The 26,572-nt window shown below is 37.1% G+C and overlaps 1 long non-coding RNA gene across 1 annotated transcript; it reads right to left on the bottom strand.

Moving 5' to 3' along the window:
* Positions 1-26,249, bottom strand: LOC121814609. Its single transcript, XR_006054469.1, has 2 exons — positions 25,679-26,249; positions 1-890 (listed from the first exon to the last, which is right to left on the bottom strand). It is a non-coding gene; the product is annotated as an uncharacterized LOC121814609 (long non-coding RNA).
* Positions 26,250-26,572: the final 323 nt, after the last annotated feature.

Below are 26,572 nucleotides of genomic sequence, written 5' to 3'. Positions count from 1 at the left end.
CAGCTGCTATGGCCTCCAGCGTGCTGATAAACGTATAAAAGTGTAGTTCAATGGGAGTTCGGAAATACAACAATGTTTCCTTAGTCCTTTGAAATCAAACACCTGTGAAAATGACCTGCAGCTGTTAGTGCAGTTACCGACATTAATGACTAGATAAAGTATAGGAAATTATAATATAGTATAATATAATAAAAAAAGCACAAAATAACTTTATGTAGTGATGCTGTCCAAAACATAGTAGAAGAACATGATTGGCTTCACTGAAACAAAGCAGCTTTGAGTTACACGTTAGCGAGGTCTTTTGCATACAGCTTTTTCTGTCATTTTAAAAAAAAATGGCTACACGCGAGGTGTCACGCAACAACTCGACTACATAATAAACAAATAATCATTAACTAATCCAAAAGAGGTCAGGTTGATGACACCCCCCAATGACAGCTGCTCATGCATAACACCTTTTGTTCGGTTTACGATGTTGTAGTTCATGAGTTTTTGCGAGTACGAAGTCCCGCGACAATACGGCATCAGCAGCAGAAGTTTAAACACATTGTGTTTTAAACAGTCAAAAGCTACACCATGAAGATACAAAGAGGGTGTGAGAGCTTCTGTGGTTTCAAACCCGAGACTGGAATACCATCTGGGAAATAAACCACACACACACATACACGCAAAAAAAGATGTGAAACTATAAGCACAGACTGCAGACTTCATTTTTCTGTATGTTGAAATGAACATATATTTTTCTAGACATGTCTTTGTCTGTTTCCTTCTTTGCTGAAGGCATAGTTCCTTTGTCGATAGACAACCATCAGACTCTGTCCTTCCTTTGTCTGATCTTCGATGTAGAGGTGAACCATGCCAGGGCTACTTTTGATCCACTGAAGATCATCCTTTGAAAAACACCAAGACCAAAACAAAACAAAGAAAACGAACAAACAAAAAGGAGGAGAGAGAGAACAAAGAATAATGATTAAATACAATTCCAGCTTATCTTAAGGCAAACGTCCAACATAAATGGCATACATTGACTCTATTTAACTTAATGTATAAACACCGACAACACAAAGAATCTTTTCCATGTTGCCAGTTATGTCATGCAGGTACTATTCATGTTAAATCATGTCCACGTGAATTTAACTGCTGTCGTTGTGTTCAGTCTCTAAATGATGAAAAGATGATTTGAACCAGCAGGAATAGCAAAAAAGAAATAATGGCATCTGCTTAGTACCAACATAAACCTTGTAATGGCAAAACAAACACTTAGAGGTCAAAGATGGCGCAATGACAAGTCAAGGCAAATAAGAAAAAGCATTTAGCAAGAGGCAGATATGGTGTAAGTAATGCGTTGTTATGCATTTGAACCTAGATTTTCTGCTGGGACTCCTGACACTATTAGCTCCCCGGTACAACAAAGAACAGTATCTATGTTGCATTCAGTCCAATTTACACAAGCTGGTAAGCTAAATTGCCTTTGCAATTAGTTAGCATTTAACCAACAAACGTCAGGGTCAAGTGCAAGATTTGTACCCTTTTTATTCAGGTTTCCTACCCACAAAATTTCCAGTTTCGGTGCAGACACATAATTTAAGGAATCACTTTATAATGTATCAAGAACTGAAAGGTTTCAGTAAGAAAGTGGTGAATCTAATGCTGATTATACAGGCAAAAAGTTACACATTATTACAGTGTAGAGACCTGTTTAGAGTGGACTAATTATCATTAGTTGAATATTATTTCCAAACTGTGAATGTACCAAATATTCTTTTATTTATTTACAAAACTGAGCTGAATAGGTGCTGATTTTATCAGGACACCCATGCTGAACATCAAGTTTGCTGCTTTCGAAGCACACAAACAAGACGCACTACCTTCTAACAAACGCAAACCTACACCACAGCAGCTCACTCTCTGGGCAGTATTTACTTTTAAGGGGATTTATTTGTATTTTCTATATATTATTTTGTCCCCTTTGTTCTTTTAATACACATTTTAACAAAGTGTAAAGTGTTTATTTGTTATTTGACTAGTTGAAACCCATTTCATATATACTAGACATAATTTGAGCATAATTATTTTTTTTATTTATGCAGATAGAGTATGTGTGAAGCATACATTGCATTGTTTGGTAACATTTGTTTAAATGATTAGTAATAAATATGAAGTGAAAAAAGTTTGGAACATGTTTATTTTGTTTAAAATATATACTTATTCAGGAACATTGTACATGCATTAGTTAAACGGTTATAACATTCTTTTGGAAGGATGTTGCTGCTTCATTTCACAAACCCTGCGTATCTCTGTTAACATGAGCGTCTATCTCTACATCTCGGGTATATCCCGGAAAGTACGGGTAAATATGAAGCTTATCTTCTGAAAGTCATGTTGGCTTTTTACTAACATAATTAAATATCAGCAAATGACTTAATCGATCTCTCTACAAAAATATTTGGGTGAAAGGCAATGGAAAAAAATGGCGTTCTTATCTTGCCAGTATGACAGATCATTAACGACTCTTACTTGTTATATACGAGCGTAACTACATAATTCACTTCGTGCTATCGCAACACATGACCTCTTGTTTGTTCTGCTAGTTCTTATATACTTTGTTTACGTAATAAAAGTGGAAAATGTAAAACTTTCTGTCAATTGTTGACCAAAACATCATGTTGACCTTGATGATCTTGTTGAATATAAGACAAATCTTAATGGATTGTTAACATGACCCCAGTCTAAACATAGATTTACCAGAATTAATTGAAAGTGCATCGTGCATACAAAGAGGAAAAAAACAGTAGTGAATCACCAGGTGGGAAGGTTGTGCATTTTTAGTTTAGTTCCTGTTACATGACACCATTGTGATTTTGTCTAAAGCATGCGGTTCTCTTTATTGTCTGCAGTTCTTAAATAAATGCATTTTCTCTTTGTTATCCCTTTAGAAAAGCTTAAATATGTCACAGAAGCACAGTCAGTTTCAATAAAATGTTGATACCTCTGACTGTCAAGGGTATGGAAGCTTGTTTCTGCCACTGAAAAACATTTTTTCAATACATAAGACCAAATTAAGCTTATTATGTCAAAATTTTGACGTCTGAGAAAATGACTCAAAATTGAAGAGCTAACTTGAAATTTTTGTGATCTAACCTTAAATTTTGACACACGGATGGCAAAAATGCTTTTATTCAAGACAACTCTAGAAGCACCAGATGGCAGATATTTTAATTAGTTAATTTAATTGGTTTAATTTTAACAATTTTAGGAGCACTGTGGCACAGTGATGATTCAGACCAGTGAAAGGCAGCTGAAGGAGAAGTGATGGTTTTGACATAAAGCTGAAAAAAATTGCTTGTGACTGTTCGAATGAATGTGTGGAATCATTGGATAAATATGAGAGTTCAGGAGAAACTTCAGCCTAATCTAAAACCTGGCTGATTTATTACAAAGTATATAAAGTCTGTGTGTAAAAAGTGACCAATAAGATGCGCAAAAAATGAACACAACTCATGTTTCGCTTCTGTTTTAAGCTGCACAAATGTAGACAAAGTTAATACAACATTAATCTAACATACATCAGATTGAGGCCACAAACTCTGTCTGTTGAAAAAAGCAAACTGGTGCCATGGCTGGCTGTAATACCCTAAAATTTCAGGCGATGACTCACTGGCAACCATAAGAGCCACATCAGGTGCAAAATAAGATAAATAAGCTGTTTGGTCCACCTTTGGAGAGCACATTGGAAATGTGCTTGCCAAGAGAAAATGGTTTGTGTTGGGATGTTAAAAAAAAGATTAACACTAAAATGTGCTTAAAATTCCGATCACGTGCTAAAGAAATATAGGCGTTAACACTGTCCCACGGCCAGGAAAGGGTGTAGCACTCAGGGAGGGATGCAGACGATGCAAAACTGTTCCTCCCTACATAGATGACACGGCCATGAAGAGATCTAACATGCAAAAACCGCAAGAGAGGGCCGAGGGGGGAGGGGACTGTATGTGTTGGTAATACACTTGGTGAATCTCTGGTGCTTTCCACCTAACAAGTATAACCATTAGACTTGTTTTGTGCTAATTTTAATGATGCTTCATCCTGAACCACTTTTGAGTGAAGCTCAACCAAAGTTGTTTTTTCTCTTTTCTTTCTTTTTTTTTTTTAACGACACAGATGTGTTTGTGAAGTTACTTCCTCAAAGCACTTGTAGACACATGCATACCACAATAACCAGCAGGGTAAAATCAAGCTGGCTTGGCATTTCCCTAGGATTTTCAGTCTTGTGACAAAGACTAATATCACTCAAACATTAACAGTTATTAATATTACAGCGAAGCAGCAGTTGTTGTGAAATCAATAAAAATAAACCAATTCTTAGCAGGTTCTAATATGATTTAACTGAAACCTCAGATGAACTAAAAAGCATGCAGCATAACATGCTGTCATGCCAAAATGCAGAAGCAGTGTGTGAAAAACTAGAACTGTAGAACCAAAGAGGGCAAGTTGCAGCCCGGTGCTGCTAGTCAAATGCGCTTGATTAATTAATTAAAGTTGTGGCATTTTGCTGGTCTGGAGTATTCAGGTGTGTTTCAAGATATCAAAAAGGAAAGACGTCAATGTTTAAGTTTGTGACAGTTAATTTAACAAAGGCTGAACAAGTATGGCTTGTTTGGAAAGGCTGCCAGGCGAAACCGCCTTATCTGAAAAAAGAACCTGGGAGCACAGCTGAAGTTTGCAAAGCTGCATCTGAACAAACATTTTTTGGATAGATGAGACCAACGTGGAGATGTTTGGCGCTAATGTACAGTGCCACAGTTGGAAAATACAAAGCTTATCAGCAGAAAAACACTTCATAGCACACTTCACGAGGGGTGATAATTTGGGTTTGGTTTGCAGGCACAGAAATTGGCCACGTTGCAGTCCGTGATTCTGTAGGCAAATGTTAGGCAAACAGCAAAAGTCTGGCCGAAAACTGGGTCATAAAACAGGAAAATGGTCCCAAGCACATCATCAAATCCACAATGTGAGAGATGAGAAAGAAAATAATCAAGATGTTGCATTGCTTCAGGTAAAATTCAGACGTTGGTTGGACTGCTTAGTTTTCCACACACTGCGTCTGCACATTGACTTCGCTGTTGTGAAACAATGGCATGATGTAATATGTCATGTCTTGTTGTTAATCTGAGTTTGTTTTTAATATTATTTAAATTTGATAAGGACCTGATGAATTTTTACGGTCCCCTGATTGACTCCTGAATTTAAAAGGGTGTCCATTCTTTTTACTATGACTGTATAGTAAGAGTAAAAGCCAGATATTTTGAATTAGTTTCACAAGTACAGTAGAAAATAGAATAGAAAATAGAATACGTAATATTCTAATTTTAGAAAATTTAATGTTATGGCAATAATGAACACAAGGAAACGCAAACACAGGAAGTCCCATTGCACAAGCATGACAACTCACTGTCTGATAGTGAATTATATGAAACAATTATTTATATCCAGGTTTGCTCGATTGCAGCAAATTCTCCAAGATTTTTTAGTGGTCGATAAACAAACTCTAGCTGTCCCAGCTCAAAGTTTTTAGGAGACTGTCTTGCATATAGGGTTCGTAAAAAAACAAATAAGAGACACTGTCCCTGTTATCCCTGTTTCAGAAGGATATACGACGACAGCGTGCAGAAACTTGTTTTGTCATCTATAACCCGTTGTGAGGAATTTAGGCAATGTTTGATCATTATCTCTTTTTCTCTCACTGATTACTGCTTTTCCAGTTTTGTAGTGTTCATATTCTTATGAATATAGATAAATATATGTGTGACGTTTTGTCTTTCTTTTCAATAATCTGCTTAATACACATAAAAATAAGTAAATAGAAAGATTGGCAAAATGTTTTTTTAGGCTCAGGATGGAAGACAATCTGAAAAATATTTCCTAATTAATGCCAGAATCTGTGCTGTACCACTCACACACCGAGGCTCAGAAAGCTTGTGGTGTATTTGAGTAAAATGAGACCAGGAAATAAATGATCTTATTCTGCTTAAAAGACTTTTATGATGGTTAAGATGGTTTGACCACAAGTCGTGTGCAAACATTGTAGGTTATCCAGGTTATTGACATTTTCCTAGTACTTTTCCCCTGTGGGTGTGGGTGAAATCAGTAATATCCTCCCAACCAAATTCATAACTTGGAGGCACATATAAGTTTTTTCACCACCGCTCATAACATAAAGCTGCAAACTGGAGCAGATAAATGAAGCCAATGTAGACTTAGTCAAAATCACAGCTGCTCAGATGGTCATTTGAAGCTCGCTCTAAAAATAACCCACCCTTATGTTAAAACTTAATAGGAGCAGAATAGAACTTTTAATAAATATTTACACTGGCCATAGAGACTAAAACATTTTTTTATGTTTAATCACTATAGCCCTACAGGTGGTGAATGCTTATATAAATTACATAAATTGTAGTGGTGTTTTAAATTATGGATACAGAGCAAATATAAAACCTGAAGATTTTTGATGTGGCCCTTGAGGCCTGGCGTTCCCCATCCCTGGCGTAACTACTGGGGGTGCACTAGACTCCTTGTTTAAGTATCATGCCAGATACCATGAATCAAAGCGTGAATTATTGATGCTTGTAATGTTGGTGCCTTTAAGAGCATTTCTACTTCTTATTTTTTAAAAATAAATGGCTTGAGGTGAGATTTTTTTGTGCTGAATGAACTACCATTCTTTAAAGACATGCTAAAACGTATTTGTTCCATTCAACAGTTTGGGTGAACATCCGTTAGGTGATGACTGTCTACACAGCTGATGGTAAATACATTATAATGATAAGGAACCCCCATAATGTCACTAACTGTATTATATTTTCTGGATTACATTTGCATGACCTCACAGAAAAATTACTAAAAGAAATTTAAAACTTATTCTTATCAACAGATCAACCAGTGCTGCTGAATGTGCCACTGAACCAACTGTTGTGGCTGCTTAGACAGCTAAAAGTCTACACTGTTACAGAGAGAAATAACATTATAGAAGCATGTTCACCAGCTTTGTCCATGGCCACTCTCAGAGCTGTGATTACATCAAACCATACAGATGCACCTAACAGCTCTGACTGTTTTGATTGTGGGTGTGACCCAGCAGCTAAACAGTGTAACACTGACTGCATGTAGCAGTTGTGTGGGTGCACTGCTGGCTGAGTGTAATACAATATGTTGTTTACACTGATAAAACGGCATGTGAAATTTATTGCAAAGGATGCAGAAATAATCCAGAATAAACCTCCAAACTATGGCCTTTTGTGGGTTCTGTAGAATTATACTACACAAAAACAGCATTAGCATTACTAATACTGCAGTTTAAGCCATCTTGTGTTGGTTTCCTTTGATTGCACAATACAGCCTTTTCCATAATTCTCGTATTCTGGTTCCAAATTTATCAAAAGATAAATAAAATAATTCCTAATAAAAAAAAACAAACAAAGAGCAAATCATAAGTAAATAGGGCTTGACTGTATCAACAGGAGGTAAAGTGCTGCAGTGTTTGCAGCTTTTTATACTCCACCTATTAAGTCACTCTTTGCCCTGTGTTTGTTACTTTCTAACAGGAAACTGCGTCATTCAACAGTCAGTCAGCTTTCTTCCCTCACCGTCTAGGTTGAATGTCTTAGTTTTCATTTTTTATTTTTTTTTTCCAATTCTCATTACACCGTGCCTCTGAAAATCTGCTGTTGGAGCTATTCAGACATGTAATGATGAGCTCCATGCATATTTTGCTTAATTAACTGCCCCAGTTCTGTTATCTTTTCTTTCAAATCATCAGCCGTGATTCATATGAAAGACATAGTGATTTGACTCACAGACATAATACGGAGTTTCTGTAAAGGACGAATGTTTTGAACATTCTTTGCGTCAAACAACCCACACCGTACACAAAAGAATTTGCAGAGTTGCCTCAGGGAAAAGTCGTGTGTTTTTTCTCATAATCTGGATCAAGTTGTTACGTAAAAATTAGTCAAGTTTTGTATTCACATAATCACGCCGCAATAGAGCTTCTTTTCATTGTGAGAATTAGGTTACTGTAGCCGTTGAGGAAGTCCAACATTAGCATCTGCGGTTGCTGCACAGTTGTTATTTGATCCACCTCTCAGCAGTGTAGATTCTCACCAGAAAACATAATGTTTGGTCTCATAAAGACTACTGTAACTGCTGTAAAATCACCAGCATGCTTTGCAGAAAATAGAGGTTGCATGTTGCAGATAGATGAATTCTACTTCTGTATTGCTTTGATTTAAAATGACAGTGATTTTGTACAAATAGCTACATACATGTACACTCAATAGTGATTAGCCTACTAATGAAATCATTCACTTGCGTTTTACTCCACCCTGTACTGTGCATGTTCTGCATTATAAAAAAAGGCGCTAGATTAGAATGAGTTATAAGTTTATTTATTTAAACCAGGAAGTGAAACTCTTGAGAGCAAGAATCTATCTTGCACGTGTTCCACTATGGGAAGAACAGGCAAAAAGCACGAAAGTTTTAAAATCATGACCCTTTTGCTGTTATGCAACAGTGTTGATCATGACCCACCTTACTGCCAGTGTGCACAGAATTTGCCCTTGTTAATCACATTTTTAGAAATATTAGAAATAATAAATGAACTTTTAACTAAACAGGGGTGTGGTACTCCTGGATTAATTAAATCTTTAGTACCTGAAGCCTGAAGACAAAAGGAGAAAAGCCAAACATCTGTAACACGGAACGAACCAGAGCGGGTGGATTTTCAGGTTTGACGATGTCAGCTTGTGCGGTTTAAAGTCAGGATTAAGCTCTCTGGCGGGACGAATGCGTAACATGCATACCAGCCCGAAGAGAAAACACAAATGGATGATGGTAGAACCGTCATAAAAGCTGAAATGATTGACATCATGGCATTTGCAATTAAAGGTGTTCTTGCATGAGTTCAGTTACTTTGGCAGAAATTGAATTCCCCAACAACGACAAAGTGTTTCTTGGGAACAAACTGCTCTTATTAATGTGCAAATGTAAAAATGTAGGTCACTGATGCTTTAAACTAGAACACACTCGTTACACAAGTGGCTTTGGTTCTTTAACAAAAAAGATGCAAATTAAAGGAAATAGTCATCGCTGATCGGACATCTTGAGCTACAGGCTGGACTGTGTGCCAGTGTAGTGTCTGATTTTTAAAAGGCCGTCACCTCTCGCTCCCAGTCGGTGTCTTTTCAATTTGGGTTTCAACTCTTAGTAAGACTTTGAAGCCAACAAAAGAAACAAGTTTTCAGCAGTTAAGCATTAGTTTCACAGTGAGTCAAACTGGAAGGCTCTGCTGTCTCATTACATGATACTGATAAGTCACACACATTCCAAAACAATCACCACTCATACTTGGAGTATCCTCTGGAAACATTTGCTCCACCTAATTTTTGTATGAAACCAGTGAAACAAGATGCAGGACTAAAATAATTTTAAGGTGCTCGATTTCAGCTCTATGTAGGCTTTGGAGTGTTTGTTACATTAACCCAAACAAACCATATTCTCGGCAGCAGAACTGCTTACAATACATAATCTAGAAGACAATTTGGAGGAACTATATTGACATAACTTCTGTATCCCAGCACTCGTTTGGCAGAAGTTGTTACTTTCATTCTGAGCAGCTGAAAACAATAGCAGGAAGCAGAAGGAGTAGATGGCCAACTGGTGGGCTTATCGTTGTGATCCATGCTCCATGTTTTAACATCCGCTCCTAGAAAATAGCTTGGTAGAATAGATTTTGTTTTCATCATGCACTGGATTAAGATTATTTTTTAGATGATTTAATGTTCTGGTGTTGGATTAGAGAAATCAGAGCTAAAAGGTATTTCCTGACACTTTCGGGACACAGAGCTAATAAAAACTGAGCGTGTGTAGTTATGGAAGTATAATCCCCATTTGGCATCACTGGGTTAAGAATGGACTTGAGTTGATCCTAACCGTTTATGTATATAGACTACTTTGGCTGCTCATTACCATAAACATCTAATCAGCCAATCACATAGCAACAGCTGTTTGCCCATTGCAATGCGCATGTAGACATTGTAAAGATTGGGATCTAGTGGGTTTTCCTCACACAACCGTCTCTCCAGTTGAATGGTCCAAAAAAGAGAACATACTCAGTGAATGTCAGAGGTCAAAGGTGAGAGGATAATGACCAGACTGCTTCACATTGAAAGGAAGGCAACAGTCACTCAATTAAACACTCATCACAACCAAGCTATGCATTGGAGCACAGGTGTCCTGCAGGATTTAGATCAACATGTCTTGAAGTTCTTCAGATGCCTGGCAGTGAACTAATCATATGATTCAGGTGTGTCGACCCAGGGTGAGATCTAAAACCTGGAGTTCGACACCCCTGCAATAGAGCAACACCAAACCTTGATACAGATTTGTTACAGCAGCAGAAGACCACACTGTGTGGATCTCCTGTCAGTTAAGAGCAGAAATCTGAGGCTACAATTCATACAGGCTCGCCAAAATTTCAAAACAATTCATGAAAATGTGTCTGATGAATCCAGATTTGTTCTGCAACATTGGGCTGGTAGGGTCAGAACTTAAACTACGAAAGCATGGATTGTCCTGTCTTGTATCAGTGGTTTGCGCTGCTTTGTGATGGCACAAAGCTCATAATCATCTCAAACTGTTTTTTTGAACATGATGTTCCCTGGCATTCAAATAGCCTCATCAGATCTCAGTCCAATAAAACACCTTTGGGAGTGGTGGACCAGGAAATTTGCATGTGCTGCTGACAGATTTGCAGCAACTGTGTGATCTTGTAACCAGTACCAGTATCTGTTGAATCTATGTGATGACGATTTAAGGCACCTTTGAAGACAACATGGGGTCCAACCTGGTACAGGCAAGGTCCCAAATACACATTGGATAAAGAGGCTCATATATGTCAAACTACATTTAGTAATATGAGCTAAATGTAATTAGCTCATATTACTAATTATCTGATTCCAAGACAATTTTGAAGTAATTTAATTTGCCAACCAAATTGTAGGCTCAAAGAGAAATAAAAAAAATAAAATTAAAACACAGCCGCTTCATCTACTGTTGTCTAACATAACTAGAGACCATATGTTGTGAATAACATTTGGCAACAACAAGCAACAAAGGAAAAAGTAACTGCTGGTGATGTAAAGCGGACACATTGAAGTTAATTATAAATATTTAGTGGGCTACTTAGATGTCTGGACTGCAGAATTTGTCCCGGTAGCGATGCCTGTTTAAAGATTACCAAAGTGCCTGACCTGACCTGCTTGAACAGTTGTGAACTCTACACAGCAAATTCAAAAGTGTTAAATTTTTTGGTGTTAATAGTCTCCTTGCAAAAGTAGAGTTAATTAATTTTACTCTAAGCAGAGTCACATTCTTTTAATGTAACTCTGAGGTGTAAAATGATAGTAGTTAAAATCGAGTGTTAAAAATGAGTGTTTCTCTGTCAAATCTGGAGGTGTTACAATGGAAACATTAACTCTTGACCTCTTAACTCTGAACTCCTACAGGGGCTATGACACCAACAGAGTAAATTCACAGACTCCGCCCCCAGCACGGCTCCAATCGAAGCTGAAGTGAAGCCGTTTCAGAACATTTTGCTCTACATATTTGAGTTGTTTGCCATGCTTGGTAAGTCATTTTTTCAAAGATTGTTTCAATTATTATTATGAGCTTTTACAGTTGAGACAAAGCTGTGTGAAAGGCATTAGCCATGTTGCTCGCTGATAGCATAATATTCTGTTTTAGCTAGCTGAAAGGTATTGTTTGCGGGCAAATACCACAGCCTTGAAAAAAAGCTTGCATGTGAATTTTCAGTCAAACTTTTGGTCAAATACACCTAAAACAATGTCTAGAATGTGAAATGTTGGTATAATGGTGCTACTTGAAGCCTGAAAACGATCGCCCATAAAAAAAAAAAAAAAACGAGCAAACAGCAGTAGCTGACGACATCATGGCCACCTGCCTAGCATTGTGCTGACTGGATTCTACGGTAGCATTTAGATCCCTCCAGAGTTTTGTGCACACGGTTTAGGTAAAAATTAAAAGGTTGAGGCTTTACATTTACTTCAGCATTACCTGTTGCCTGTGTCCTTGTCTTTTGGGAAAATACTTTACACAAGTAATGGCTCAAAGAGGATTCCTTTTTTTTTTTTACTGTGCTGCAATTGTTTACTGGATTATTTGTGCCATTAATTAGTGTCAACTAATTTTTATTCGATCTCCGCACAGGATATGCTTGTGAAGATGGAATATGGGGGAGAGCAGAAGTGCGTTGAAGTTCCACAAAGGGATGAATGAAGGACATGCATATTGTATTGAAGAAATAAGTGATGAGAATGCTGTTATTTGCATTTACCATGTCAGACCTTTTGATAAACAAAATTCTAATGAAAGTGAGAACATGTATACTGTTACATCTTTCAGAAAATGTTTTGAAATTGTGGTGCACAGTTCAGAATAAATGTTTTTCAAAAACCATTGCATCTTTTTAGTAAATGTTTATTTCCAAAAGAAATTTCTAGAAGTTCAGAACAGTAAAATTCCCGCTTTTTAGAATGAATTAGAAGATAACTCTTACGTAGTTAAACTAAAATACTCTTTGAGAGTTAATATATAAACTCTTAACACCAAGTGTTAAATTATCAACTCCAGACAGATTTGGTGTTTAACACTAAATCAGAGTTAACGTACCAACTCTCCAAAAAGAGTTAAATTAACACTCTCTGGTGTGGACCCATATAGACACTTTAATAGTGTTGAAATCAAATCCGACAGTGTTAATTTGGACATGCTGGATTTGCTGTGTAGTATCTTGCGTTTCACACCTTTTAACAGCACAGATAGTGACTGATGTATTTGTCTTAAAAGGTTCATTCAAGCCTGTATGCTGAAGTACAGACTACTGTGTAACTTTGGGCTCAAAGCAGACTCAAAGTACCTAATGCTGGTTGCTCTTTAGACTGTTTAGATTGTAGCAACTACCCCAGATTCTTACTGTCTGTGAGCTACAGAGACAAGTGGTGCTGCATTTTGCTCAGATAAATATTTGGTTTTTGTTATTAACTGTTTTCCCTTTGATGCAATTTCTTTTCTTCCACCATTTTCAGTTAACATGTTTTCATCCTGTCACATGAATCCTCAGTTTTTATTGATTTAATATGTTGTAAACTTGTCTCATTGACTTGACGGATAGTTTTATTCTCTGTTCTTCTATGTATGCATGTATGTGCATATGTGGGTGACCTCCAATGTTTTGAAATGCACCTAAAATAAACAATATTTCTAATTATTACTATTGTTACTATTATTACTATGCAAAATAGAGTTTTGTTAACCAACTGCAAAAATGCACAATTAACATAGTAAACTTTTTAAAAGTTTCTCAAAGTACACTTGCTAAGATCACGAAGCACGTTTTGGGATCAGATCATGATAATGTGATGCCAAAACATGTAGGTTTCTCCCTAACCTAATTCAAAACCTCCAAAGTGGTTCAATACATCAATATGTACATGAAGATAAACTGATGAATGAACGTTCACCTATAAAATGTTTATTATTACTTTGTTTATTGTCTCCTTTGTCTTTTTTATTGCCTTTCTTCTCTCTTTACATTTCCTTTACCTAACTGCTAGTTGACCTTCCCGAGCTTGGCTCTGCTGCAGGTTTCATTCTATTAAAACATAATGTTTTAATGCCTCGATACATGCAGTCGTTTGATTTCAATCTTTATTATTCTAAGATGTTTACCGTAAAATAAAGATAATAATAACAAAGTGCCCCGAGATAACTGCTGCAAATTGGTGACGTATGAAAAAAAACTGAACTTTGGTAGTTGGTCACATATGCAGAGGAAGAAAGACTGCTCTAACTGAGACTGATTTATGCACGCTGTGGGTATGCCGGTGTCTGTGAGTGAGTGGATGTGGGTGTGTGTCTGATAGAGATAAGGAGAGGGAATGAAAGAGCGACTGTGTGTTACAGAGAGTGAAATATTGGTCGGCTGATTTACTGGAAACACCAGAACTGCCTGTGGTTTCATTCAAACAAAAGATGATTGCAGTAAACCTTCAGGATACAACACCCTATAAAACGAAATACGAGCCATATCATCTCCCAGAGTTTAATCTAAATCAGACAAGGCTTTACATTTTTATAATATCCAGTTTAACCTTTAACCAATCAAGTGGGTCAAGTGGGATCACAACAGACTGGAAAAAGAAGTGCATGTATACTTCACCTATATCAGCTACGGCTAGTAAAAAGTTGCTAAAAACTGCTGCTTTAAATAAGGATATTATTAAACGATTACAGCTACTGAGCAGAAAAACGTATCGCTAACTTCTGCAATTCTGTTTTAAAAACATATATATTATTAGTGTATATTTTTGAGGTAAATCAAAGACTAGGTGGTGCACAGCCATGGTGGTGAGCAGGTGGCCTCTGTCATGTCACAGGAAGAAGGCTGTGGGTTTACACTTGCTAGCCGGTTGTTCCCATTTTGTGTGATGGTTGTAGGTGTATTGTAAGCAATGTAAGGTGCAAAGCTGTACTCTACCTCTTGCCAAGTGTTAAATGGGATAAAGCTCGGTGTGACAGAGTTTACAGACAAATATGAGTGCTCTACACATTTATGAGGTGCCAAATAGCAAAAAAACCCCAAAAACCTCTTAAACTCTGAATCTGTCTTCTGTGCATCCTTGGCCTCAACACCATGCACGGATAAAAAAAGGTGCAGGTGTTTAAAAGAAATTTGCATTTACCTGGACGTTGAACCAAATGATCCTCACACAGATACGATTGCATACATAAAGACTACTGGTGCATCTCAGAAAAATTAGAATATCATGAAAAATGTTTGATCAAGAAAGGGAACCTTCCTTGTATTTAGTAAGTATTATATGTAAAGTGAAAGATTTCAGGTAGGGGTTTTTTTGGCTTCTGTTTTAATTTTAATGATTAAGTTGTATAACTAATAAAAATCACAAAGTCATAAAAGTCACAAATATGGTACCCATGAATATTAGAATATTGTGTGTACAAGTAAATTACTGTTCAAACAGTATAAATACTGTGCATCACTCAGTCTAGTCCAGTTGAGGCAACCACAATCACGGGGAAAACTGCTGACTTGACAGTTCTCCAGAAGATGATCATCTACACCATCCATAAAGATTATAAGTCCCAGAAGTAAGTCTATTTATATAGCACTTATAAAAAACAAGTGTTACACAGTATAAACTATAACAATTAAAACCATATAATTGGATAAAACAATGTAAAAAACAATCCTGCACAGGTAGGTCCTCTTTTTTAAAGCTATCAACAGTGTCCACATATCTTCATTCCAATGGAGGCGAGTTCCACAATTTGGGAGCCACATCCTCAAAAACACAGCCCCTACCTGGGCCGAGTTACCGGCAACAAGCGCTGATCAGCTGTCCTAGCACTTAAGAATGGATGTAGTAGATGTGGGGAGGCATCTGACCATGAAGAGCGCTGAAAGTAATCACTGAAATGCTAAACTTACCCTAATTTTAAGGGGAGCCAGTGTAAAGAAGACAGAATTGGAGTTACATGGGACCTTTTGGAGGACCTCGTGAGCAGCTTTCAGTAGCATTCTGGACTTTTTGCAGTCGATCTCGGGACGATCTTGGCACGGATAACAGCCGACAACAAACGGCAATAATGAAGGAGTCATAATACAAACCAGTGTACAATCACTTCCATTTCACACTGAGGCACAATACATTTATGTCTGCCATGTTTCTCAAATGACAAACAAGTTTGTACAAGACGGTCAATGTATTTAGCAAAAAAAAAAACACCAAGTTGTCAGAGGCACAGATAAGAACTTCATTTCTTTCAGGCATGTAAAGACAAGACACTTATCTCCCATCCAGTTCTTTATAACATTAACGTACTCCTAGGGGGCAGGTAGTTTGGCACTATTCTGGGGTTTGAATGACACATACAACTGAATATCATTTGCGTAACAAAAGCAGCAACAAAAGGGTCGTTGCTGAAAAAAGTCTGCTAAGGTGCATCGTTGATTTGCAAAATAGAAATGTGTTCATTTAACATGAAAATCTGTTGGTTGAATTCAATTTAATCAATTTTATCATGGCAATGTGTGGCGTGATTAAATAGTGACTAAGGTTGATGTCAGCGCATGAAGAGCCACCATCATTTCTAATAAAAAGGAAATCCTGAGCCAGAGACAATGCCAAAAGCTACCTAAACAGAAGAGGAACTGGACTGTTGGTCAGCGGTTCTAAGTCCTCTTTTCAGGTGAGAGTATGTTTTGTATGTAATTTGAAAATCAAGTTCCTAGAGTGAGGAGAAAGGGCGGAGAAGCATGTCGCAATTCAGGTGTGAAGCTTCCCCACTCTGTGATAATTTGGGGTGCTATATCATCTGCTGGTGTTGGTGGTGGTTCGTCCACTGTTTTATCAATCCACAAGTCAAAGCATCCATCTACCAGGAGACTCTAGAGCACTTTATTCTTCCATCTGATTCCCTATCCAGCAGTACTTAGCACCTCCCTACAGAGTCAAAACCATGACCAAGGGTAGCTGTTGATGTTATTACTGCACTTGACTGGCTAGCCAACTCACCTGACTAACCCACAGAGAATCTGTGAAGTGTTGTCAAGAGTAAGCCGGAAACACCCAGCTCAAAAATATGCAAAAGCTAAAGGCTGGTATGAAAACAACCCGGACTTCAAAAACATCTTAACCTAGCCTCCATGCCACATCACATTGAAGCTGATGCCATTTCTAAGGTTGAATGAAGGTTCAATTGGATGGCATTCAAAATTAAATAAAAAAGCTTCCATCATGGTCTTCATTCATGTCAATGCTTGTTTACATATTTAATAATATTTCTCAGTGCCGCAGTCTTTTGAACAAAGCGGTAAAAAAGGAAAGTCTTTCTTCATCTCTATTTCCATCTTTGCATTAAAATTCAAACACGTTCATGCGTTAATATGAAATATTCCTGTTTTTAATTATTGATGACCAACTTTAACTTTTTTGTTTTTTGCAGATTTACACCCCTTATGCTTACTAGTCATAGCTATAGTTATTTAACACAATTAATTACACATGATTGCACTTATAATAACCCAACAATATGATACATAAGACGATAATAAAGGTGAGTTAGTTGCATTTCAATAATTTTAGCATGGTTAATTTAAGTATTAAAGGTACTAATACTCTCCAAATTCTCACAGGTTACATTTTCAAAGATGCAAAGTTTGCACTGGAGTACTTTTTATATGCCAATATTTCTAATTTCTAATTTCTAATAATTTATATTGTTTCTTAGTTTTTTTCTTTTCTTTCTTCACTTTTATCTAATCCCAAACAGTCAGGGTAGAAGGACTGTCTTCACGAGTCTGGTTTGAATAAACGTTTCTTTCCCTTACTGTTGCCGGGGACTTGCACAAAATGGATTTTTGGATTATTTGAGTCTTTTTCCACGCAGCTAGGTCTTACTTACAAAGTGCCTTAAATAAAATAAAATAAAATTCAATTTAATTATACATAACACAGAGAGAGAAGTCACGCAAGCAGTCATATTCAGTAGAATCACATCCTGTTTGACTGTCATACCTTTGTAAACAGGAGTTACCTGTATGCCAAAAAAGTTGACGATGTGCAAAAGCAATCAAGTGTGCATGTGGGTGTAAAGGAGTGGGAGCATTGTAGGCGTGGGTGACAGAGATAAAGAGATTTGGATGGAGTGAGGAAGGGTAAGACAGTGTGATAAGCCAAGGCTGTTTTTGGCTGTCTTCTGGCCACATATTGGTTCGATGCTTTATAAGCTTCTGTGTGTGTATGTGTGTATGTGTGTGTATGCACATACATGTTGTTTTTGGTTGGGAGGGAGCTAAATGAGTGAAAGAAATGAGACAAAGGAGAAGGCAATTTACTAGAGTTAGCTCATTTACTGGAAAGACCAAAATCCTTTCTGTTGCTTTTCTCTGTCTCTTGTTCTCTCACACAGACACACAAAGGAAGTGGATGTCATTTAGTGGCAGGATGATATAGCGCCCATATTTTACCACATTATGTTGCAAAATAAATGCTGCTCTGCCCAGTCAACAGGTGGATGTTAATCAATAGTCACATGTGGTTACCATAAGTGAAAAACATCCTGATGACTTCTTTTCTTAGGAGTGCAACTCACAATCAACAGTGCACTAAAAATAGTGATGTTAAATCACAACTCAAACAAGTCATCTATCATGCATGACTTATCTTTTTGAGACTACCATCATCTAAAGGCTTACTATGCCATGTGGGTCTTCTCAATAAAGTTATATATATGCCTTCTACAAGAAAATGCATGTTTTTCTGCAATCGTTTCTGATAAAGTCACACAGATAAACAGAAACAGTGCTGTGCTAAACAAAACAAGAGCAAAATGTGGTTTATTTTGTTAGTTAACTTAAAATGTTAAAGGCCTAGGAGCAGTGACAGCTGGTGATCTCCAGAGGAGCAATACCTTCTTCCTGTAACAGCCCAACCTGCATCATCACAGATTTTGTGTGTGTAATGCCATTAAGATGACATGCAAACAGAGAAAAAAATATCTTTTGTTTTATGAGCCAGGGAATGCTGTTATTATCCAGCCTGCCGAGCTGCTTTAACAAACACGTATGTGCATTATAGTGATTGGCACGGTAAAGCTGAAAAACAATCTATGCGGATGTAACAGGGTGTAAACCGTCTTGGACAATTTTGGCATTCCTGAGCATCAGGACACGACAGCTCCCAAGGAATGTGTTGCTTAAGAAGTCAAAGTGTCTTCCTCTATATTCCTCGAGAACATAATATCTTCCGCACACTTTTGGATCCATTAGACACATTTACCACCGCCCCAGTGACTGAATGAACTTTTTCCCTATTTTTGCAATCCACTTTCCAATGTCTCCAGAACCTTTTCGTGATATCAAATCTACTGCTGATAAAACATAATAGTAGTAAAAAAATTTTTAAAAAATGTGTCAACATGAGAATGAGGTCAAGAATACTTTGATGTGATGTACCAACTTTGAGGTCTTGGTGTAAGCAATATACACTCTTTATTTGTGTTCGAGCCTGTGTGTACAATAAATATCCCATTTACCCGAAATCACCCATCATTCGAAATGTCTTTGTGCTGCCGTGCCATCTGCTGTGGGTGTGGTCACAGGTGAACAAAGTTGTTGCTATGAAGCCAAACAGCAACAACAAAGACAGCAAACAGGGTTAAAGATAAACATGAAGGTTTAAAAAACAAACCTCATAGTTTTGTTTGTTTGGACATAGCAGACATATGTGTTAGTCTTTGTCCTGGATGCTGTTAATGTTAGCCTCAGGCTGGATACCTGAGGCTAACATTAACAACTGTGAGTTAATCCCTCCAAATATATTTTTTAAAATATGTATTTCCTTAATGTCAGCCAACAGTAGCGTGACATTAAAGAAATACACTTTATCATACTCTGAAAGCATAGCAAATTTATGGCAAGTACAACTTTTTATTTCTGGGTGTGCTGCAAGAGAACCTCTACACATGCAGTTACACATATGTGATTAAACAAACCCCAATAACTGAACCCAAAACTGCCATCTGTGACAGATGTCAAGTAATTCCAGAGCTAAAAGTTGAAAATATGCACTGGATAATTCATATAAATGGTCAGATAAGCGAAATAAAAGTGGACGAACACCCAATGCAATAAAAAAAAAAGCACCTGCTGAGTCAAGCCCTTTTCATGGTCTGTGTCAGCCTCAATGTGACCTGCTCTAAACTGGAGGCTCGATTTCTCTTAAATCACGTGACTTGAGAGAAGCAGACGCTTTGCATTTTTGTCCTCTGGCCAGTAGATGGTGCTGCTCAGAGAGAAGGCGAGGCATTTCTAATAAATCCGCCTGGAGTTGGGAAGTCAGGCTTCACCTTTCATGCTTTCATTTGAACTGTGGTTTAGCCGCAGTGGAATGTTTTTTTTTTTTGTTGCTTTTTTTTTTGCTTTTTTTGCACCAGGCTTTAAACTTTCAGCTTTGTAAGAAGAAGCCACAGAAACCACAGCATCAAAACAAAAACTCATCTCAAAGCATTTTTTGCAGGAGAGTTGCTTTTTGGGGGGAACTGAATGCTATTTTTTCCTCTTTCTTTCTTTCTTCTTCTTCTTTTAAATAAACCACTTCTTTTATGAATTATCATCTTTAGTGATGATGAGAGGAGCTCACGGACTCAAGTTTACTCTCTGCTCATCAGATATGGGTAACATTATACTTGCAAACGACCCTCTGCATTTGAGTGCCCGACATCCTTGCATCACTACACACTAGCTTAGTGGTCTATAAGATATCACAGAAAAATGACACAAAACAGAAGGAGGGTATGATTTTTCTATCATTCCATTACAGCAAACTAAAAAAAGCAATTAAAAAACCCACATAAGAAACAGTGCAAAACAAACTCTACCCGAGTGAGTTACTGGCATATTTGAGATTGCGGTCCTTATCTCATAGGAGGAGATGTATCACCAAATGTTGAGACCTGAGAGTTGGTACACATGTATTTTTTACTGTAAGAATCATAGTATTTATGACTCTTTGCACACGCAATGCCAGTTAGCAAGATCATAAATGATTAGATAACATGTTGTTTGTGGTTTAGTACTTCTAGGTGAATGCCACCCACTCACTGCCAGCTGTTTGTAAGTCGTGCAGTCATGGTTTTACTAAACGAGTAATGATCAGTGTAAACCCTTGAATTTGTGACCATACTGGGATTTAAAATCATGGCATGCAACACACTCACTCATTTGTGGTGTGTCTCTGAGTTAAGGTGTCATACCACTTAGCAGTGCACATGAACATCAAAGAGAACTTAAAACTTCTAGGGTTCAAAAAGTCACTCAATACTGGCATTTTCTTGGGTTAAGCATGCTGCACGTTCACAGTTAAATAATGGCTAAACTTTTGGATTGTTACCACAGTGACTTATTCAGTCCTCCTAGGTGTCACAAACTTAAAATGGAACCCCCCCCCCCAATGGCTGCATGTTATCTACATGAATTATCTGATGACAAGTGTTGAAGGAAGCATTCCACTTCAAATCAGATTATATGGAAACCAGACAAAAGCATACCTAAAGCTTAAGTATTTTTATGCCGTGACGCTGATACACATAGTCTGCTTAAGTTAAAGTGTTGTATTTTGCCGCGTTAAATATATTTTGCCTACTTTGAATGCTTTTGGAAGGCTTTCAGAGCAGAGGGTTTGCCTGGTGATAGCATGGAGAAGTTTTTTTCATCTTATGTTTTTGCTACAAGAGTTCCTGTAACTCTGTTATGTAAAGGTCGCTTCTGGCAGGCTGGGTTCAAAGTAGCACATCTATCGCTGCTGTAGTTCAGTCATTTCCTGTTTTTAATGTAGGACACTCATCATGCTGCTCTGCAGACTGATTGTAATAAAACAAAGAAAACTGTATGCTCTAAGACTGCTTTTATGTGGCGAATTGTTGCCTTGTACATATGTTAGCAGACATGCAAAATATAAACGTCAGATGATTAGCAAACAAGGGCAAGTACTCAGCTCATCATTAACACTCAAACCACAAAACTTCCTTTTCTCATGCCATAAGCAGAACACAGTCACCAAAGCCATTTTAACTAGGTCTCCAGTGCCACCTACTGGTTATTAGTGATGTTGTGGTTCTTTAAGTCTTGACCAATGGTGACATCTGGTGTTCATTTATTAAACTGCATGTTTGGCCTGTGAGGTTGATGAGTGGCACAAACAAACAAACATTTTGAGACTTTTTAGTCAAATTGATAAAATTTTTTCTAAATGTACTAAGAATTTAAAATAAATGTATCAGCATGTTTTGGTATGCTTTAGTGCTAATAAGTGTTGGAATACAAATATAAATGGAATGTTATGTTTATAGAAAACATAGCCTATCAAAATAATTAAAGGAAAATAATTGGAATTCCGATGTTTTGTGCATTTATGTGTCAGCAGTTACTTTGTGGCAAACCTCATGGGGGGATATACACTTTTTTTGGCTTGTAGCTTTTCTTCCAAGAAATGATTAAAAATATAAAAAAACGTTTTCTGTTTTAATTCTTTTCATTTGTCTGCATCACAGTCATTAAAGGTCCAAGTTATAAAATCGATGTAATGGATTAAAAAGTAGAGTGGTACAGTGCGGCAGTTATTTGCACTTTTATGCCACAGCAAGGTGTTCAAATCTACTGGCCTTGGTCAACCCAAGCATGTTAAGTTGACTGGTGATTCTAAACTGGGTGCTGGTGTTAATGGTGCTCTGTCTCTCTCTGTGTTAGCGAGTTATACAGCCAACCTGTCAAGGCTATACCCCATTTCTTCCCTTTTTACTGCTGGCATAAACTTCAGCTGCACCCGGACGCTGAACTGGATAAGTGGGAAAAAATGGATGGACGGTGTAGAAAGTGCCAAAAGTGTCAAATACTCAAGTAAAAATACTTCAGAGTAAAATACTTCTATACCTGGAAGTAAGACGGTAGTACTATTTTGAAGCTTTCAAAACTTTTGTAAGTGATAGAATTAATCTAAGTAAGTAAATACAATGTCATGAAAGTTCCTGTGTAAGTCCAGAAGGGAAAAGCACTCAAATGGTATGCCACCTAACTAAAAAAAAAAAATCATCCATCAACTCTGGGGCTGAAGCTCAGCACGAGAGACAGGGTACACTGTGGACAGGTTGGCAGTCTGTCGCAGGGCTAAACAATCCAGGAAAAAAATAATAATCAGCGAATAACAATCTATTTTCCACTTTTAGACTGCAAGAGCTCTTCAGCTAGCAATCTATGAATTTTAAACCAAAAAACAAACAAAAGATTATATCTCTATTTTCCACATTTCCTGGCCAAGCTACATAGCCCTGTAGTGGAGCGAGCAGCCAAAATATTAAACTCACTCTGTTATGTACAAGTTACAAAAAGACTCAGTTATAACTGTGTTATAATTCAGTGCAGCATCCTAGTTTGTTTTGACAGCAGTCTGTAAGTGTCTGGGAACTGTAGAGACCAGCTGCTGGACTTCTGCGAGAGGAATTCTTGCCTGTTTTGGGACTCTAGTTGCTCAACTGTCCAGGGTCTTTGTAATACTTTTCATTTCATAATGGTCCAAATGTTTTCAGTTGGTGAAAGGCCAGGGCTGCAGGCAGGTCAGTTCAGTAAACAGATTTTTCCACAAAGTCATACTATTGTGATAAAAAAAATACTTCATCTGGAAGGGAGTATATGTTGCTCTAAAAGCTCTAAAATATACCTTTCAGCACAGCTGGGGCCTTACAAGGCATACAAGCTGCCAATTTCATGTATCCACATACCATCAGTTATGCATTCAATGTTACATTTTGTATTAAACGTGGGACATTGTCTAGCTTTAGACATATGATATATTTTCTGTGTTCTATTGTGGATAAAATATAGGTTAATGAGATTTGCAAATCATTACAATCTGTTTTTATGTTTTACAGCATCCTATTTTGTTGATTTTCTGTATATGTATATGTGAGTTTTTCACATAGTGCCAAAAACGGTGTGCTTTAGTAAACAATATATGCAAAAGCTTTGTTTCATAGCCTTAAATCCTCGACCACTTCGTCTACGCAAAATATTTTATCTAATATGAGATGAAATACACAGTTGTGTATATCAAGGGTGTAGATTTGGTTTTGGCATTGGTGGGGACGGATGATTCAACCACCGAACACTGCCCCGTTTCTTTTCTTCTTTTTCCTTATCGTCTTTGCGTCTTGATAAAAAAAGGAGAAATATACTTGCCTACATATGCTATTTTACATGCTTTTAAACCATTTAAAATTTCAATTCATAGTTTTATATGTGAATTAGTTCAGTTCATTTTTATTTTAAACATGTACATTCACAATCATTACAAAATATCATTCCATTTTTTTGTTTGAAAAGGAGTAGACAGAAGTATACACTTATTTGTCCCGACCCCTCTCATTAATTTAATTTAATTTTAGTCTTAAATTAAACAAAAATATGAATATTAATTATATAATGTAAAATTACTATTAAACAAACGACTAAGTATTTTAGACTTTAGTTTACTTCAGCCATATTCCATATAAATCAGGTATCATACAAAAATAAAATTAGCTTCAAATACAGTAATGACCCACCAAGTCATCATCCAATTTCACCTGTGATCTTGTGTCACCATTGCTCTCTGAGCTTTGTGTTGGTTCTTCTGTCACCTGACAAATAGGACATACATGACAATAAGAATAAAATGTGTAGCTGCTTCAGTGTTTCTGTCAATTTGTGCAAAAATATTTTCTTATATCTATGTTGTTCCTTTTTCTGCCATCCTCCTCTCCTCCTTGCAGGTCCTTGCAGCGCAGGCTTGCCGCTGCTAAAACTAAACAGAGGTCCCTGAAAGGCACAGCCAATCACATTGGCCATATTTGTCACATGAGGTAGGACTCCAGGAGAGAACGTAATTTAACTCTTTCTGCACCGCTAGGTGAATGAGACGTTGACAGATCGTTTTTTTTTCTTTCTGTCGGTTTTGTTTTTCTTTACTCGAAGCGATCAAATTATTGGTGGGGACAATTCAATAATCGCTGGATACTGGTGGGGACATGTCCCTTCCGTCCATGCCAAATCTACGCCCTTGGTATATATTATTGTTATATTGTTATTGTATATATTGTTCTTAATTATTTGTAACAGTTTTTTTTTATTACAAAACAGTAGAAATTCGCATAAATCTAAACACTATGCTTAAATTAATAAGCGTAAGTTAAACACATTGAATATTTTTTGACATATTACAAAACGAATAAAAAAATGAAATAGTTGACTATGGCGACAACTAGCGGTTAAATATATATAGTACAGCTGTACAAAAAGTATTATCTAAATAGGGGATTGCCTGAGAGCAGCCATTTAAACAGTCACAGCTATAGAAGATTTACAATACAAACCCAGAGGTTTTTTCCTTGGAAACTGAAAGAAACCTATGAGATATTCTTAATATATTGCTAAAAAACCCTTTAAGATTAGCAGTGTAATGAAGGAATAGTTTGATTCTGCGGTTTTGCTACTTATTAAGGGCCTAGGAAGCAATTTTCCGTCTTTCCGAGAATCTAAAGAGTCATACTGAAAACAGATGTATGTGTCAGTCAAGATGTACATAAAAGGCACAAATGTTTTCATTTAGGCCTTTGTGGATTAAAATATTAAAGTGGAATTAAATACTGAGCACAGTCAATAGTAACGAATAAATACTCTTTAAGATTCATCACCGAGGGGAAAAGATGGGGCTGGAAAAAATAGTTCACTTTCTGTCTGTGAAGCATGACGATCCCTACCTTTTGGTGGTCATTTATTCATGTTTTGTTTTCTGTGCATATCGCGTTTCTTTATAATTTTCTAATGAATAGCACGCCAAGAATTGACAGAGAAAGTTGCATTGATTTCCGATTTCATATCTGTTAAGTGATGTAAGCTCCAGCTATTCCAGTTACATCAAGGCTGTAATGAAAAAACAGAACTGCCATATGGGGCGAAATGATGCGAGTATGCAGATTAAAAGAAAAAACTCACCTCAACATGTGCCTCCATCAATATATTCCGCATAAAAGATGAAAAAAAAAATCCATCCATATATGAATTAAAGCTCGAGTGGATTTGAGCAAAGAATGAAGCAGTTAGCTTGTGTGTTCGGTTTCACTTTTACTTTGCTCGGCCCTTCAGGCACAATTCCTACGCAAGACTTACCAGTAACTCCCATTTGCGGTCAGTTTTGTTCTTGCAGCTTCCCGAATCCAGCTTCTTATATACAAACAGTCCAGTCGATATTAATGATTTTTACGTTTTGTAATAAAATGTAAAACAATTACACTGGTTTACATTTAAATCGTGCCGTCGCATCTGAATTGAAAGCGAAATGCTGGCGGACTTTCCCCGGAAACTGATGACGCTTCATTTTTTTTTTAAAACGCTTATTTAAAAAACGCATAAAACTCTAGCTAACACCGCGGCCTTTTAAAAGACGCGCACAAAATAATTAATTAGCAGTTAACTAATTATTGCATGTCAACGTTGAAATGTGTCAACAAAAATATGTACAAGCATCTTACATCACACACTGTGTCCTCACACAGCCCCACGTAGCCTAAAGGCGTCTCATTGTCGCAGTAATAATAGCCTACTGCTGCGACACCAAGGTTTCCTGGATCTTTTGTTTTTGTTCGTTGCCTCCAAGCGCTGGTGAAAGCACGCACATTTTTTATGTCTTATTCAGAGATATGTATTATCTGATTATAGTGAGGGTGAATTAAAATGATACTTTATTAAATATCCATGTCCCTGTTCACACTGCTCTTACCCGTGGAACCTAAATTATTAAAAATAGTAAAATAGACTCATCTTAGTCTAGGTGGCGTTGTCTTTAGGTAGCAAAAAAATTCAACCAGTTATCCCACCCATTTACCACAA

This window comes from Haplochromis burtoni, unplaced genomic scaffold (genome assembly GCF_018398535.1).
Source record: "Haplochromis burtoni strain Fernald_Lab_line unplaced genomic scaffold, NCSU_Asbu1 Contig_66, whole genome shotgun sequence".
In the NCBI taxonomy this organism is placed as follows: Eukaryota; Metazoa; Chordata; class Actinopteri; order Cichliformes; family Cichlidae; genus Haplochromis; species Haplochromis burtoni.
Note: the sequence above shows the minus strand (reverse complement) of the source record. Positions and strands in the feature narration are given on the sequence as shown.